This window comes from Lissotriton vulgaris, chromosome 5 (assembly GCF_964263255.1).
Source record: "Lissotriton vulgaris chromosome 5, aLisVul1.2, whole genome shotgun sequence".
NCBI lineage: Eukaryota > Metazoa > Chordata > Amphibia > Caudata > Salamandridae > Lissotriton > Lissotriton vulgaris.
In genome coordinates, this window is record NC_141693.1 from 1,814,469,192 (window position 1) to 1,814,486,836 (window position 17,645).

At 40.6% G+C, this 17,645-nt stretch overlaps 8 non-coding genes across 8 annotated transcripts; all 8 read left to right on the top strand.

Moving 5' to 3' along the window:
• The first annotated feature begins 1,447 nt into the window (after positions 1 to 1,447).
• On the top strand, positions 1,448 to 1,534 carry TRNASTOP-UCA (transfer RNA opal suppressor (anticodon UCA)). The gene has a single exon. It is a non-coding gene; the product is annotated as a tRNA-Sec (tRNA).
• A 2,033-nt stretch (positions 1,535 to 3,567) lies between these two features.
• Positions 3,568 to 3,654, top strand: TRNASTOP-UCA (transfer RNA opal suppressor (anticodon UCA)). Its single transcript has one exon. It is a non-coding gene; the product is annotated as a tRNA-Sec (tRNA).
• Positions 3,655 to 5,687: 2,033 nt separating this feature from the next.
• Positions 5,688 to 5,774, top strand: TRNASTOP-UCA (transfer RNA opal suppressor (anticodon UCA)). Its single transcript has one exon. It is a non-coding gene; the product is annotated as a tRNA-Sec (tRNA).
• Positions 5,775 to 7,879: 2,105 nt separating this feature from the next.
• TRNASTOP-UCA (transfer RNA opal suppressor (anticodon UCA)) lies at positions 7,880 to 7,966 on the top strand. The gene has a single exon. It is a non-coding gene; the product is annotated as a tRNA-Sec (tRNA).
• A 2,106-nt stretch (positions 7,967 to 10,072) lies between these two features.
• On the top strand, positions 10,073 to 10,159 carry TRNASTOP-UCA (transfer RNA opal suppressor (anticodon UCA)). Its single transcript has one exon. It is a non-coding gene; the product is annotated as a tRNA-Sec (tRNA).
• Positions 10,160 to 12,193: 2,034 nt separating this feature from the next.
• Positions 12,194 to 12,280, top strand: TRNASTOP-UCA (transfer RNA opal suppressor (anticodon UCA)). Its single transcript has one exon. It is a non-coding gene; the product is annotated as a tRNA-Sec (tRNA).
• Positions 12,281 to 14,313: 2,033 nt separating this feature from the next.
• TRNASTOP-UCA (transfer RNA opal suppressor (anticodon UCA)) lies at positions 14,314 to 14,400 on the top strand. The gene has a single exon. It is a non-coding gene; the product is annotated as a tRNA-Sec (tRNA).
• Positions 14,401 to 16,433: 2,033 nt separating this feature from the next.
• TRNASTOP-UCA (transfer RNA opal suppressor (anticodon UCA)) lies at positions 16,434 to 16,520 on the top strand. Its single transcript has one exon. It is a non-coding gene; the product is annotated as a tRNA-Sec (tRNA).
• The last annotated feature ends 1,125 nt before the right edge of the window (positions 16,521 to 17,645 follow it).

Genomic DNA, 17,645 nt, shown 5'->3' on the forward strand with positions numbered 1-17,645 from the left:
CCCTGAGGCCCAATTACATAAAGCGTTATCCTCAGGATTATACCATTCCATCACATTTGGAAACTAGGATTAAAAAGACATTTTGTACAACAAAAATCTGACCTCCTTACCTCGTCCTCTCATCTGGAGTGATCCAGCAGAGCAAAAAACATGTTGCAGCATAACTTGATTAATAGAGTGTTTTAAGTCTCCCCCAGTATATGTCTACCCATTTCCCGGCAAATGGGAAAAAACTGCCACACAATTTATGTTAAAGTGTCTTGGGCTTTTCTTTCCACAAGTCATTTTGAGGTGTCTTGGACTTTCCTTTCCATGAGTCATGTTGTGGTGTCTTGGTTTTTCCTTTCCATGAGTCATGTTGTGGTGTCTTGGCTTTCCTTTACACAAGTCCTGTTGTGGTGTCTTCGGCTTTCCTTTACACAAATCATGTTGTGGTACCATGGCTTTCCTTTACACAAGTCATGTTGTGGTGTCTTGGCTTGCCTTTTCATGAGTCACGTTGTGGTGTCTTGGCTTTCCTTTACACGAGTCATGTTGTGGTATCTTGACTTTCCTTTACACAAGTCATGTTGTGGTGTCTTGGCTTTCCTTTACACAAGTCATGTTGTGTTTTCTTGAACTATCCTTTACACAAGTCATGTTATTGTGTCTTGGTCTTTCCTTTACAGCATTCATGTTGTATTGTCTTGGATTTTTCTTACCACAGGTCATGGTGTTTCCTTTACCTGAGTCATGTTTTGGTGTCTTGGACTTTCCTTTACACGAGCCATGCTGTGGTGTCTTCAGCTTTCCATGAGTTATGTTGTGGTATCCTGGAATTTCCTTTACACAATTCATGTTGTGGTGTCTTGGCTTTCCTTGACATGAGTCATGTTGTGTTGTCTTGATCTTCCTTTTACACAATTCATGCTGTGGTGTCTTGGCTTTCTTTTACGCAATTCATGTTGTGGTGTTTTGGCTTTCCTTTACACAAGTCATGTTGTGGTGTTTTGGCTTTCCTTTACACAAGTCATGTTTTGGTGTCTTGCTCTTTCCGTTCAAGGAGTCAGAGAGAGTGAGAGAACAGAGTATGGCTTTAATAATGTCTGTTTCTTCTGTGTTCTGTAAACTCAAATCAGCACGGCCTTTCCTCTTCTATTGTTGTTAACGCTGACATTAGCAACGATTTATCTGAACTTTGTCCACATTATAAGAAAGGTTGGAAGCAAATCTCGTTTACCCAGAAATCCTGTCTCTGTTTTGCATACAATCAAAGGTTCATATTCTGAACTTTTGACTAAATCAGTGCATGAAAATAAAGACAAATCAAAAATAGAGCTGAGCCCAGAACTTCAATAAATAGTGGACATTGATAGCTAGGCGGATTACATATTTTGGCCCGCACCCTACCTGTAAAAGAGTATGTATTCTTGTGATATACTTACCTGTTTTGCTATAATGTTTCTTTGCCCGGATGAACCTCAGTGGTCTGGGGTGCAGGCTTCAAACCTGTAGCTGTCTAGCGACAGAGTGGTTCAATTCCACCTTCTGGGCGAGGCAGCATTTGTGATGGGCTGCCCATTGTCAGGGTAACTGATACATATGCTTTTTGTCAATTCTGTTTATGTTCACAACTTGTAGAACACAATATTTGATAACTACATTTTCAGCTGCCCAGCCGACACGTGTTTTCTTCTCTGTTTTCAAGGCCACGTCACCATTTAAGATCAAAGAGTATCCGAGAGAATTACTTGTTAAATAGTAGCCAGCGCTCTGAGGAGCGATTCACCTGGGCACCCCAGCAAGTCATGAAAGGAAGGTATGCATTAAACACAGTGTAGATTGGAGAATGTGACATTAATAATCTGAGAGATTGGGAAGAGATAGTGTCCGATACTAATGAAATGAAGGCAGTGACGTTCATCAATGGAATGAGGGTATCACCTTTGACAATATCAAAGTAAATGGTCATCTATCTGCTCCCATAGATGCCCCCGGTACTGGGGAAGGATCACTGAACCCCATCCTCACTCCACGGAGTAGGCACTTTACTTCTTTGTTGCAGACTTTACTCACAGATCTTGGAGTCTCACAGTCTTTCTGTGCACCCAATATAAACAAATGAATAAATAAATACATGAATACATATGTATAATGAATCCTGCAAAATGAATTTGCCTCTAGGCTATCCCATTTTTAGGGCCAGATAATGGACCCTGAGGCCCAATGACATAAAACGATATCCTCAGGATTATACCATTCCATCACATTTAGAAACTAGGATTAAAAAGACATTTTGTACAACAAAAATCTAGCCTCCTTACCTCGTCCTCTCATCTGGAGTGATCCAGCAGAGCAAAAAACATGTGTCAGCATAACCTGATTAATAGAGTGTTTTAAGTCTCCCCCAGTATATGTCTACCCATTTCCCGCCAAAAGGGAAAAAACTGCCACACAATTTATGTTAAAGTGTCTTGGGCTTTTCTTTCCACAAGTCGTTTTGAGGTGTCTTGAGCTTTCCTTCCATGAGTCATGTTGTGGTGTCTTCGGCTTTCATTTGCACGAGTCATGTTGTGGTGCCATGACTTTCCTTTACACAAGTCATGTTGTGGTGTCTTGGCTTGCCTTTTTATGAGTCACGTTGTGGTGTCTTGGCTTTCCTTTACACGAGTAATGTTGTGGTGTCTTGACTTTCCTTTTCACAAGTCATGTTGTGGTGTCTTGGCTTTCCTTTACACACATCATGTTGTATTTTCTTGAACTATCCTCTACACAAGTCATGTTATGGTGTCTTGGTCTTTCCTTTACAGCATTCATGTTGTGTTGTCTTGGATTTTTCTTACCACAAGTCATGGTGTTTCCTTTACCCGAGTCATGTTTTGTTGTCTTGGACTTTCCTTTACACGAGCCATGCTGTGGTGTCTTCAGCTTTCCATGAGTTATGTTGTGGTATCCTAGAATTTCCTTTACACAATTCATGTTGTGGTGTCTTGGCTTTCCTTGACATGAGTCATGTTGTGTTGTCTTGATCTTCCTTTTACACAATTCATGTTGTGGTGTCTTGGCTTTCTTTTACGCAATTCATGTTGTGGTGTGTTGGCTTTCCTTTACACAAGTCATGTTGTGGTGTTTTGGCTTTCCTTTACACAAGTCATATTTTGGTGTCTTGCTCTTTCCGTTCAAGGAGTCAGAGAGAGTGAGAAACAGAGTAAGGCTTTAATAATGTCTGTTTATTCTGTGTTCTGTAAACTCAAATCAGCATGGCCTTTCCTATTCTATTGTTGTTAACGCTGACACTAGCAATGATTTATCTGAACTTTGTCCACGTTATAAGAAAGGGTGGCAGCAAGTCTTGTTTACCCAGAAATCCTGTCTCTGTTTTGCATACAATCAAAGGTTCATATTCTGAACATTTGACTAAATCAGTGCATGAAAATAAAGACAGATCAAAAATAGAGCTGAGCCCAGAACTTCAATAAATAGTGGACATTGATAGCTAGGCGGAATACACATTTTGGCCCGCACCCTACCTGTAAAAGCGTATGTATTCTTGTGATATATATACCTGTTTTGCTATAATGTTTCTTTGCCCGGATGAACCTCAGTGGTATGGGGTGCAGACTTCAAACCTGTAGCTGTCTAGCGACAGAGTGGTTCAATTCCACCTTCTGGGCGAGGCAGCATTTGTGATGGGCTGCCCATTGTCAGGGTAACTGATAAATATGCTTTTTGTCAATTCTCTTTATGTTCACAACTTGTAGAACACAATATTTGATAACTACATTTTCAGCTGCCCAGCCGACACGTGTTTTCTTCTCTGTTTTCAAGGCCACGTCGCAATTTAAGATCAAAGAGTATCCAAGAGAATTACTTGTTAAATAGTAGCCAGCGCTCTGAGGAGCGATTCTCCTGGGCACCCCAGCAAGTCATGAAAGAAAGGTATGCATTTAACACAGTGTAGATTGGAGGATCTGAAATTAATAATCTGAGAGATTGGGAAGAGATAGTGTCCGATACTAATGAAATGAAGGCAGTGACGTTCATCAATGGAATGAGGGTATCACCTTTGACAATATCAAAGTAAATGGTCATCTATCTGCTCCCATAGATGCCCCCGGTACTGGGGAAGGATCACTGAACCCCATCCTCACTCCACGGAGTAGGCACTTTACTTCTTTGTTGCAGACTTTACTCACAGATCTTGGAGTCTCACAGTCTTTCTGTGCACCCAATATAAACAAATGAATAAATAAATACATGAATACATATGTATAATGAATCCTGCAAAATGAATTTGGATCTAGGCTATCCAATTTTCAGGGCCAGATAATGGACCCTGAGGCCCAATGACATAAAACGATATCCTCAGGATTATACCATTCCATCACATTTGGAAACTAGGATTAAAAAGACATTTTGTACAACAAAAATCTAACCTCCTTACCTCGTCCTCTCATCTGGAGTGATCCAGCAGAGCAAAAAACATGTGTCAGCATAACCTGTGTAATAGAGTGTTTTAAGTCTCCCCCAGTATATGTCTACCCATTTCCCGGCAAAAGGGAAAAAACTGCCACACAATTTATGTTAAAGTGTCTTGGGATTTTCTTTCCACAAGTCGTTTTGAGGTGTCTTGAGCTTTCCTTCCATGAGTCATGTTGTGGTGTCTTCGGCTTTCATTTGCACGAGTCATGTTGTGGTGCCATGGCTTTCCTTTACACAAGTCATTTTGTGGTGTCTTGGCTTGCCTTTTCATGAGTCACGTTGTGGTGTCTTGGCTTTCCTTTACACGAGTAATGTTGTGGTGTCTTGACTTTCCTTTTCACAAGTCATGTTGTGGTGTCTTGGCTTTCCTTTACACAAATCATGTTGTATTTTCTTGAACTATCCTCTACACAAGTCATGTTATGGTGTCTTGGTCTTTCCTTTACAGCATTCATGTTGTGTTGTCTTGGATTTTTCTTACCACAAGTCATGGTGTTTCCTTTACCCGAGTCATGTTTTGTTGTCTTGGACTTTCCTTTATACGAGCCATGCTATGGTGTCTTCAGCTTTCCATGAGTTATGTTGTGGTATCCTAGAATTTCCTTTACACAATTCATGTTGTGGTGTCTTGGCTTTCCTTGACATGAGTCATGTTGTGTTGTCTTGATCTTCCTTTTACACAATTCATGTTGTGGTGTCTTGGCTTTCTTTTACGCAATTCATGTTGTGGTGTTTTGGCTTTCCTTTACACAAGTAATGTTGTGGTGTTTTGGCTTTCCTTTACACAAGTCATATTTTGGTGTCTTGCTCTTTCCGTACAAGGAGTCAGAGAGAGTGAGAAACAGAGTAAGGCTTTAATAATGTCTGTTTATTCTGTGTTCTGTAAACTCAAATCAGCATGGCCTTTCCTATTCTATTGTTGTTAACGCTGACACTAGCAATGATTTATCTGAACGTTGTCCACATTATAAGAAAGGGTGACAGCAAGTCTTGTTTACCCAGAAATCCTGTCTCTGTTTTGCATACAATCAAAGGTTCATATTCTGAACTTTTGACTAAATCAGTGCATGAAAATAAAGACAAATCAAAAATAGAGCTGAGCCCAGAACTTCAATAAATAGTGGACATTGATAGCTAGGCGGATTACATATTTTGGCCCGCACCCTACCTGTAAAAGCTTATGTATCCTTGTGATATATATACCTGTTTTGCTATAATGTTTCTTTGCCCGGATGAACCTCAGTGGTCTGGGGTGCAGGCTTCAAACCAGTAGCTGTCTAGCGACAGAGTGGTTCAATTCCACCTTCTGGGTGAGGCAGCATTTGTGATGGGCTGCCCATTGTCAGGGTAACTGATACATATGCTTTTTGTCAATTCTGTTTATGTTCACAACTTGTAGAACACAATATTTGGTAACTACATTTTCAGCAGCCCAGCCGACACATGTTTTCTTCTCTGTTTTCAAGGCCACGTCACAATTTAAGATCAAAGAGTATCCGAGAGAATTACTTGTTAAATAGTAGCCAGCGCTCTGAGGAGCGATTCACCTGGGCACCCCAGCAAGTCATGAAAGGAAGGTATGCATTAAACACAGTGCAGATTGGAGAATCTGACATTAATAATCTGAGAGATTGGGAAGATATAGTGTCCGATACTAATGAAATGAAGGCAGTGACGTTCATCAATGGAATGAGGGTATCACCTTTGACAATATCAAAGTTAATGGTCATCTATCTGCTCCCATAGATGCCCCCGGTACTGGGGAAGGACCACTGAACCCCATCCTCACTCCACGGAGTAGGCACTTTACTTCCTTGTTGCAGACTTTACTCACAGATCTTGGAGTCTCACAGTCTTTCTGTGCACCCAATATAAACAAATGAATAAATAAATACATGAATACATATGTATAATGAATCCTGCAAAATGAATTTGCCTCTAGGCTATCCCATTTTAGGGCCAGATAATGGACCCTGAGGCCCAATGACATAAAACGATATACTCAGGATTATACCATTCCATCACATTTGGAAACTAGCATTAAAAAGACATTTTGAACAACAAAAATCTAACCTCCTTACCTCGTCCTCTCATCTGGAGTGATCCAGCAGAGCAAAAAACATGTTGCAGCATAACCTGATTAATAGAGTGTTTTAAGTCTCCTCCAGTATATGTCTACCCATTTACCGGTAAAAGGGAAAAAACTGCCACAGAATTTATGTTAAAGTGTATTGGGCTTCTCTTTCCACAAGTCGTTTTGAGGTGTCTTGGACTTTCCTTTCCATGAGTCATGTTGTGGTGTCTTGGTTTTTCCTTTCCATGAGTCATGTTGTGGTGTCTTGGCTGTCCTTAACACAAGTCATGTTGTGGTGTCTTCGGCTTTCATTTTCACGAGTCATGTTGTGGTGCCATGGCTTTCCTTTACACAAGTCATGTTGTGGTGTCTTGGCTTGCCTTTTCATGAGTCACGTTGTGGTGTCTTGGCTTTCCTTTACACGAGTAATGTTGTGGTGTCTTGACTTTCCTTTACACAAGTCAAGTTGCGGTGTCTTGGCTTTCCTTTACACAAGTCATGTTGTATTTTATTGAACTATCCTTTACACAAGTCATGTCATGGTGTCTTGGTCTTTCCTTTACAGCATTCATGTTGTGTTGTCTTGGATTTTTCTTACCACAAGTCATGCTGTTTCCTTTACCCGAGTCATGTTTTGTTGTCTTGGACTTTCCTTTACACGAGCCATGCTGTGGTGTCTTCAGCTTTCCATGAGTTATGTTGTGGTATCCTGGAATTTCCTTTACACAATTCATGTTGTGGTGTCTTGGCTTTCCTTGACATGAGTCATGTTGTGTTGTCTTGATCTTCCTTTTACACAATTCATGTTGTGGTGTCTTGGCTTTCTTTTATGCAATTCATGTTGTGGTGTTTTGGCTTTCCTTTACACAAGTCATGTTGTGGTGTTTTGGCTTTCCTTTACACAAGTCATATTTTGGTGTCTTGCTCTTTCCGTTCAAGGAGTCAGAGAGAGTGAGAGAACAGAGTAAGGCTTTAATAATGTCTGTTTATTCTGTGTTCTGTAAACTCAAATCAGCATGGCCTTTCCTATTCTATTGTTGTTAACGCTGACATTAGCAATGATTTATCTGAACTTTGTCCACATTATAAGAAAGGGTGGCAGCAAGTCTTGTTTACCCAGAAATCCTGTCTCTGTTTTGCATACAATCAAAGGTTCATATTCTGAACTTTTGACTAAATCAGTGCATGAAAATAAAGACAAATCAAAAATAGAGCTGAGCCCAGAACTTCAATAAATAGTGGACATTGATAGCTAGGCGGATTACACATTTTGGCCCGCACCCTACCTATAAAAGCGTATGTATTCTTGTGATTTATATACCTGTTTTGCTGTAATGTTTCTTTGCCCGGATGAACCTCAGTGGTCTGGGGTGCAGGCTTCAAACCTGTAGCTGACTAGCGACAGAGTGGTTCAATTCCACCTTATGGGCGAGGCAGCATTTGTGATGGGCTGCCCATTGTCAGGGTAACTGATACATATGCTTTTTGTCAATTCTGTTTATGTTCACAACTTGTAGAACACAATATTTGGTAACTACATTTTCAGCAGCCCAGCTGACACGTGTTTTCTTCTCTGTTTTCAAGGCCAAGTCACAATTTAAGATCAAAGAGTATCCAAGAGAATTACTTGTTAAATAGTAGCCAGCGCTCTGAGGAGTGATTCACCTGGGCACCCCAGCAAGTCATGAAAGGAAGGTATGCATTAAACACAGTGTAGATTGGAGAATCTGACATTAATAATCTGAGAGATTGGGAAGAGATAGTGTCCGATACTAATGAATTGAAGGCAGTGACGTTCATCAATGGAATGAGGGTATCACCTTTGACAATATGAAAGTAAATGGTCATCTATCTGCTCCCATAGATGCCCCCGGTACTGGAGAAGGACCACTGAACCCCATCCTCACTCCACGGAGTAGGCACTTTACTTCTTTGTTGAAGACTTTACTCACAGATCTTGGAGTCTCACAGTCTTTCTGTGCACCCAATATAAACAAATGAATAAATAAATACATGAATACATATGTATAATGAATCCTGCAAAATGAATTTGCCTCTAGGCTATCCCATTTTTAGGGCCAGATAATGGACCCTGAGGCCCAATTACATAAAGCGTTATCCTCAGGATTATACCATTCCATCACATTTGGAAACTAGGATTAAAAAGACATTTTGTACAACAAAAATCTAACCTCCTTACCTCGTCCTCTCATCTGGAGTGATCCAGCAGAGCAAAAAACATGTTGCAGCATAACTTGATTAATAGAGTGTTTTAAGTCTCCCCCAGTATATGTCTACCCATTTCCCGGCAAATGGGAAAAAACTGCCACACAATTTATGTTAAAGTGTCTTGGGCTTTTCTTTCCACAAGTCATTTTGAGGTGTCTTGGACTTTCCTTTCCATGAGTCATGTTGTGGTGTCTTGGTTTTTCCTTTCCATGAGTCATGTTGTGGTGTCTTGGCTTTCCTTTACACAAGTCCTGTTGTGGTGTCTTCGGCTTTCCTTTACACAAATCATGTTGTGGTACCATGGCTTTCCTTTACACAAGTCATGTTGTGGTGTCTTGGCTTGCCTTTTCATGAGTCACGTTGTGGTGTCTTGGCTTTCCTTTACACGAGTCATGTTGTGGTATCTTGACTTTCCTTTACACAAGTCATGTTGTGGTGTCTTGGCTTTCCTTTACACAAGTCATGTTGTGTTTTCTTGAACTATCCTTTACACAAGTCATGTTATTGTGTCTTGGTCTTTCCTTTACAGCATTCATGTTGTATTGTCTTGGATTTTTCTTACCACAGGTCATGGTGTTTCCTTTACCTGAGTCATGTTTTGGTGTCTTGGACTTTCCTTTACACGAGCCATGCTGTGGTGTCTTCAGCTTTCCATGAGTTATGTTGTGGTATCCTGGAATTTCCTTTACACAATTCATGTTGTGGTGTCTTGGCTTTCGTTGACATGAGTCATGTTGTGTTGTCTTGATCTTCCTTTTACACAATTCATGTTGTGGTGTCTTGGCTTTCTTTTACGCAATTCATGTTGTGGTGTTTTGGCTTTCCTTTACACAAGTCATGTTGTGGTGTTTTGGCTTTCCTTTACACAAGTCATGTTTTGGTGTCTTGCTCTTTCCGTTCAAGGAGTCAGAGAGAGTGAGAGAACAGAGTAAGGCTTTAATAATGTCTGTTTCTTCTGTGTTCTGTAAACTCAAATCAGCACGGCCTTTCCTCTTCTATTGTTGTTAACGCTGACATTAGCAACGATTTATCTGAACTTTGTCCACATTATAAGAAAGGTTGGAAGCAAATCTCGTTTACCCAGAAATCCTGTCTCTGTTTTGCATACAATCAAAGGTTCATATTCTGAACTTTTGACTAAATCAGTGCATGAAAATAAAGACAAATCAAAAATAGAGCTGAGCCCAGAACTTCAATAAATAGTGGACATTGATAGCTAGGCGGATTACATATTTTGGCCCGCACCCTACCTGTAAAAGAGTATGTATTCTTGTGATATACTTACCTGTTTTGCTATAATGTTTCTTTGCCCGGATGAACCTCAGTGGTCTGGGGTGCAGGCTTCAAACCTGTAGCTGTCTAGTGACAGAGTGGTTCAATTCCACCTTCTGGGCGAGGCAGCATTTGTGATGGGCTGCCCATTGTCAGGGTAACTGATACATATGCTTTTTGTCAATTCTGTTTATGTTCACAACTTGTAGAACACAATATTTGATAACTACATTTTCAGCTGCCCAGCCGACACGTGTTTTCTTCTCTGTTTTCAAGGCCACGTCACCATTTAAGATCAAAGAGTATCCGAGAGAATTACTTGTTAAATAGTAGCCAGCGCTCTGAGGAGCGATTCACCTGGGCACCCCAGCAAGTCATGAAAGGAAGGTATGCATTAAACACAGTGTAGATTGGAGAATCTGACATTAATAATCTGAGAGATTGGGAAGAGATAGTGTCCGATACTAATGAAATGAAGGCAGTGACGTTCATCAATGGAATGAGGGTATCACCTTTGACAATATCAAAGTAAATGGTCATCTATCTGCTCCCATAGATGCCCCCGGTACTGGGGAAGGATCACTGAACCCCATCCTCACTCCACGGAGTAGGCACTTTACTTCTTTGTTGCAGACTTTACTCACAGATCTTGGAGTCTCACAGTCTTTCTGTGCACCCAATATAAACAAATGAATAAATACATACATGAATACATATGTATAATGAATCCTGCAAAATGAATTTGCCTCTAGGCTATCCCATTTTTAGGGCCAGATAATGGACCCTGAGGCACAATGACATAAAACGATATCCTCAGGATTATACCATTCCATCACATTTGGAAACTAGGATTAAAAAGACATTTTGTACAACAAAAATCTAACCTCCTTACCTCGTCCTCTCATCTGGAGTGCTCCAGCAGAGCAAAAAACATGTGTCAGCATAACCTGATTAATAGAGTGTTTTAAGTCTCCCCCAGTATATGTCTACCCATTTCCCGGCAAAAGGGAAAAAACTGCCACACAATTTATGTTAAAGTGTCTTGGGCTTTTCTTTCCACAAGTCGTTTTGAGGTGTCTTGAGCTTTCCTTCCATGAGTCATGTTGTGGTGTCTTCGGCTTTCATTTGCACGAGTCATGTTGTGGTGCCATGGCTTTCCTTTACACAAGTCATGTTGTGGTGTCTTGGCTTGCCTTTTCATGAGTCACGTTGTGGTGTCATGGCTTTCCTTTACACGAGTAATGTTGTGGTGTCTTGACTTTCCTTTTCACAAGTCATGTTGTGGTGTCTTGGCTTTCCTTTACACAAATCATGTTGTATTTTCTTGAACTATCCTCTACACAAGTCATGTTATGGTGTCTTGGTCTTTCCTTTACAGCATTCATGTTGTGTTGTCTTGGATTTTTCTTACCACAAGTCATGGTGTTTCCTTTACCCGAGTCATGTTTTGTTGTCTTGGACTTTCCTTTACACGAGCCATGCTGTGGTGTCTTCAGCTTTCCATGAGTTATGTTGTGGTATCCTAGAATTTCCTTTACACAATTCAAGTTGTGGTGTCTTGGCTTTCCGTGACATGAGTCATGTTGTTTTGTCTTGATCTTCCTTTTACACAATTCATGTTGTGGTGTCTTGGCTTTCTTTTACGCAATTCATGTTGTGGTGTTTTGGCTTTCCTTTACACAAGTCATGTTGTGGTGTTTTGGCTTTCCTTTACACAAGTCATATTTTGGTGTCTTGCTCTTTCCGTTCAAGGAGTCAGAGAGAGTGAGAGAACATAGTAAGGCTTTAATAATGTCTGTTTATTCTGTGTTCTGTAAACTCAAATCAGCATGGCCTTTCCTATTCTATTGTTTTTAACGCTGACTTTAGCAATGATTTATCTGAACTTTGTCCACATTATAAGAAAGGGTGGCAGCAAGTCTCGTTTACCCAGAAATCCTGTCTCTGTTTTGCATACAATCAAAGGTTCATATTCTGAACTTTTGACTAAATCAGTGCATGAAAATAAAGACAGATCAAAAATAGAGCTGAGCCCAGAACTTCAATAAATAGTGGACATTGATAGCTAGGCGGATTACACATTTTGGCCCGCACCCTACCTGTAAAAGCGTATGTATTCTTGTGATGTATATACCTGTTTTGCTATAATGTTTCTTTGCCCGGATGAACCTCAGTGGTCTGGGGTGCAGGCTTCAAACCTGTAGCTGTCTAGCGACAGAGTGGTTCAATTCCACCTTCTGGGCGAGGCAGCATTTGTGATGGGCTGCCCATTGTCAGGGTAACTGATACATATGCTTTTTGTCAATTCTGTTTATGTTCACAACTTGTAGAACACAATATTTGATAACTACATTTTCAGCTGCCCAGCCGACACGTGTTTTCTTCTCTGTTTTCAAGGCCACGTCGCAATTTAAGATCAAAGAGTATCCAAGAGAATTACTTGTTAAATAATAGCCAGCGCTCTGAGGAGCGATTCTTCTGGGCACCCCAGCAAGTCATGAAAGAAAGGTATGCATTAAACACAGTGTAGATTGGAGGATCTGACATTAATAATCTGAGAGATTGGGAAGACATAGTGTCCGATACTAATGAAATGAAGGCAGTGACGTTCATCAATGGAATGAGGGTATCACCTTTGACAATATCAAAGTAAATGGTCATCTATCTGCTCCCATAGATGCCCCCGGTACTGGGGAAGGATCACTGAACCCCATCCTCACTCCACGGAGTAGGCACTTTACTTCTTTGTTGCAGACTTTACTCACAGATCTTGGAGTCTCACAGTCTTTCTGTGCACCCAATATAAACAAATGAATAAATAAATACATGAATACATATGTATAATGAATCCTGCAAAATGAATTTGCCTCTAGGCTATCCCATTTTTAGGGCCAGATAATGGACCCTGAGGCCCAATGACATAAAACGATATCCTCAGGATTATACCATTCCATCAGATTTAGAAACTAGGATTAAAAAGACATTTTGTACAACAAAAATCTAACCTCCTTACCTCGTCCTCTCATCTGGAGTGATCCAGCAGAGCAAAAAACATGTGTCAGCATAACCTGATTAATAGAGTGTTTTAAGTCTCCCCCAGTATATGTCTACCCATTTCCCGCCAAAAGGGAAAAAACTGCCACACAATTTATGTTAAAGTGTCTTGGGCTTTTCTTTCCACAAGTCGTTTTGAGGTGTCTTGAGCTTTCCTTCCATGAGTCATGTTGTGGTGTCTTCGGCTTTCATTTGCACGAGTCATGTTGTGGTGCCATGACTTTCCTTTACACAAGTCATGTTGTGGTGTCTTGGCTTGCCTTTTTATGAGTCACGTTGTGGTGTCTTGGCTTTCCTTTACACGAGTAATGTTGTGGTGTCTTGACTTTCCTTTTCACAAGTCATGTTGTGGTGTCTTGGCTTTCCTTTACACAAATCATGTTGTATTTTCTTGAACTATCCTCTACACAAGTCATGTTATGGTGTCTTGGTCTTTCCTTTACAGCATTCATGTTGTGTTGTCTTGGATTTTTCTTACCACAAGTCATGGTGTTTCCTTTACCCGAGTCATGTTTTGTTGTCTTGGACTTTCCTTTACACGAGCCATGCTGTGGTGTCTTCAGCTTTCCATGAGCTATGTTGTGGTATCCTAGAATTTCCTTTACACAATTCATGTTGTGGTGTCTTGGCTTTCCTTGACATGAGTCATGTTGTGTTGTCTTGATCTTCCTTTTACACAATTCATGTTGTGGTGTCTTGGCTTTCTTTTACGCAATTCATGTTGTGGTGTTTTGGCTTTCCTTTACACAAGTCATGTTGTGGTGTTTTGGCTTTCCTTTACACAAGTCATATTTTGGTGTCTTGCTCTTTCCGTTCAAGGAGTCAGAGAGAGTGAGAAACAGAGTAAGGCTTTAATAATGTCTGTTTATTCTGTGTTCTGTAAACTCAAATCAGCATGGCCTTTCCTATTCTATTGTTGTTAACGCTGACACTAGCAATGATTTATCTGAACTTTGTCCACGTTATAAGAAAGGGTGGCAGCAAGTCTTGTTTACCCAGAAATCCTGTCTCTGTTTTGCATACAATCAAAGGTTCATATTCTGAACTTTTGACTAAATCAGTGCATGAAAATAAAGACAGATCAAAAATAGAGCTGAGCCCAGAACTTCAATAAATAGTGGACATTGATAGCTAGGCGGATTACACATTTTGGCCCGCACCCTACCTGTAAAAGCGTATGTATTCTTGTGATATATATACCTGTTTTGCTATAATGTTTCTTTGCCCGGATAAACCTCAGTGGTCTGGGGTGCAGGCTTCAAACCTGTAGCTGTCTAGCGACAGAGTGGTTCAATTCCACCTTCTGGGCGAGGCAGCATTTGTGATGGGCTGCCCATTGTCAGGGTAACTGATACATATGCTTTTTGTCAATTCTGTTTATGTTCACAACTTGTAAAACACAATATTTGATAACTACATTTTCAGCTGCCCAGCCGACACGTGTTTTCTTCTCTGTTTTCAAGGCCACGTCGCAATTTAAGATCAAAGAGTATCCAAGAGAATTACTTGTTGAATAGTAGCCAGCGCTCTGAGGAGCGATTCTCCTGGGCACCCCAGCAAGTCATGAAAGAAAGGTATGCATTTAACACAGTGTAGATTGGAGGATCTGAAATTAATAATCTGAGAGATTGGGAAGAGATAGTGTCCGATACTAATGAAATGAAGGCAGTGACGTTCATCAATGGAATGAGGGTATCACCTTTGACAATATCAAAGTAAATGGTCATCTATCTGCTCCCATAGATGCCCCCGGTACTGGGGAAGGATCACTGAACCCCATCCTCACTCCACGGAGTAGGCACTTTACTTCTTTGTTGCAGACTTTACTCACAGATCTTGGAGTCTCACAGTCTTTCTGTGCACCCAATATAAACAAATGAATAAATAAATACATGAATACATATGTATAATGAATCCTGCAAAATGAATTTGCCTCTAGGCTATCCCATTTTTAGGGCCAGATAATGGACCCTGAGGCCCAATGACATAAAACGATATCCTCAGGATTATACCATTCCATCAGATTTAGAAACTAGGATTAAAAAGACATTTTGTACAACAAAAATCTAACCTCCTTACCTCGTCCTCTCATCTGGAGTGATCCAGCAGAGCAAAAAACATGTGTCAGCATAACCTGATTAATAGAGTGTTTTAAGTCTCCCCCAGTATATGTCTACCCATTTCCCGCCAAAAGGGAAAAAACTGCCACACAATTTATGTTAAAGTGTCTTGGGCTTTTCTTTCCACAAGTCGTTTTGAGGTGTCTGGAGCTTTCCTTCCATGAGTCATGTTGTGGTGTCTTCGGCTTTCATTTGCACGAGTCATGTTGTGGTGCCATGACTTTCCTTTACACAAGTCATGTTGTGGTGTCTTGGCTTGCCTTTTTATGAGTCACGTTGTGGTGTCTTGGCTTTCCTTTACACGAGTAATGTTGTGGTGTCTTGACTTTCCTTTTCACAAGTCATGTTGTGGTGTCTTGGCTTTCCTTTACACAAATCATGTTGTATTTTCTTGAACTATCCTCTACACAAGTCATGTTATGGTGTCTTGGTCTTTCCTTTACAGCATTCATGTTGTGTTGTCTTGGATTTTTCTTACCACAAGTCATGGTGTTTCCTTTACCCGAGTCATGTTTTGTTGTCTTGGACTTTCCTTTACACGAGCCATGCTGTGGTGTCTTCAGCTTTCCATGAGCTATGTTGTGGTATCCTAGAATTTCCTTTACACAATTCATGTTGTGGTGTCTTGGCTTTCCTTGACATGAGTCATGTTGTGTTGTCTTGATCTTCCTTTTACACAATTCATGTTGTGGTGTCTTGGCTTTCTTTTACGCAATTCATGTTGTGGTGTTTTGGCTTTCCTTTACACAAGTCATGTTGTGGTGTTTTGGCTTTCCTTTACACAAGTCATATTTTGGTGTCTTGCTCTTTCCGTTCAAGGAGTCAGAGAGAGTGAGAAACAGAGTAAGGCTTTAATAATGTCTGTTTATTCTGTGTTCTGTAAACTCAAATCAGCATGGCCTTTCCTATTCTATTGTTGTTAACGCTGACACTAGCAATGATTTATCTGAACTTTGTCCACGTTATAAGAAAGGGTGGCAGCAAGTCTTGTTTACCCAGAAATCCTGTCTCTGTTTTGCATACAATCAAAGGTTCATATTCTGAACTTTTGACTAAATCAGTGCATGAAAATAAAGACAGATCAAAAATAGAGCTGAGCCCAGAACTTCAATAAATAGTGGACATTGATAGCTAGGCGGATTACACATTTTGGCCCGCACCCTACCTGTAAAAGCGTATGTATTCTTGTGATATATATACCTGTTTTGCTATAATGTTTCTTTGCCCGGATAAACCTCAGTGGTCTGGGGTGCAGGCTTCAAACCTGTAGCTGTCTAGCGACAGAGTGGTTCAATTCCACCTTCTGGGCGAGGCAGCATTTGTGATGGGCTGCCCATTGTCAGGGTAACTGATACATATGCTTTTTGTCAATTCTGTTTATGTTCACAACTTGTAGAACACAATATTTGATAACTACATTTTCAGCTGCCCAGCCGACACGTGTTTTCTTCTCTGTTTTCAAGGCCACGTCGCAATTTAAGATCAAAGAGTATCCAAGAGAATTACTTGTTGAATAGTAGCCAGCGCTCTGAGGAGCGATTCTCCTGGGCACCCCAGCAAGTCATGAAAGAAAGGTATGCATTTAACACAGTGTAGATTGGAGGATCTGAAATTAATAATCTGAGAGATTGGGAAGAGATAGTGTCCGATACTAATGAAATGAAGGCAGTGACGTTCATCAATGGAATGAGGGTATCACCTTTGACAATATCAAAGTAAATGGTCATCTATCTGCTCCCATAGATGCCCCCGGTACTGGGGAAGGATCACTGAACCCCATCCTCACTCCACGGAGTAGGCACTTTACTTCTTTGTTGCAGACTTTACTCACAGATCTTGGAGTCTCACAGTCTTTCTGTGCACCCAATATAAACAAATGAATAAATAAATACATGAATACATATGTATAATGAATCCTGCAAAATGAATTTGGATCTAGGCTATCCAATTTTTAGGGCCAGATAATGGACCCTGAGGCCCAATGACATAAAACGATATCCTCAGGATTATACCATTCCATCACATTTGGAAACTAGGATTAAAAAGACATTTTGTACAACAAAAATCTAACCTCCTTACCTCGTCCTCTCATCTGGAGTGATCCAGCAGAGCAAAAAACATGTGTCAGCATAACCTGATTAATAGAGTGTTTTAAGTCTCCCCCAGTATATGTCTACCCATTTCCCGGCAAAAGGGAAAAAACTGCCACACAATTTATGTTAAAGTGTCTTGGGATTTTCTTTCCACAAGTCGTTTTGAGGTGTCTTGAGCTTTCCTTCCATGAGTCATGTTGTGGTGTCTTCGGCTTTCATTTGCACGAGTCATGTTGTGGTGCCATGGCTTTCCTTTACACAAGTCATTTTGTGGTGTCTTGGCTTGCCTTTTCATGAGTCACGTTGTGGTGTCTTGGCTTTCCTTTACATGAGTAATGTTGT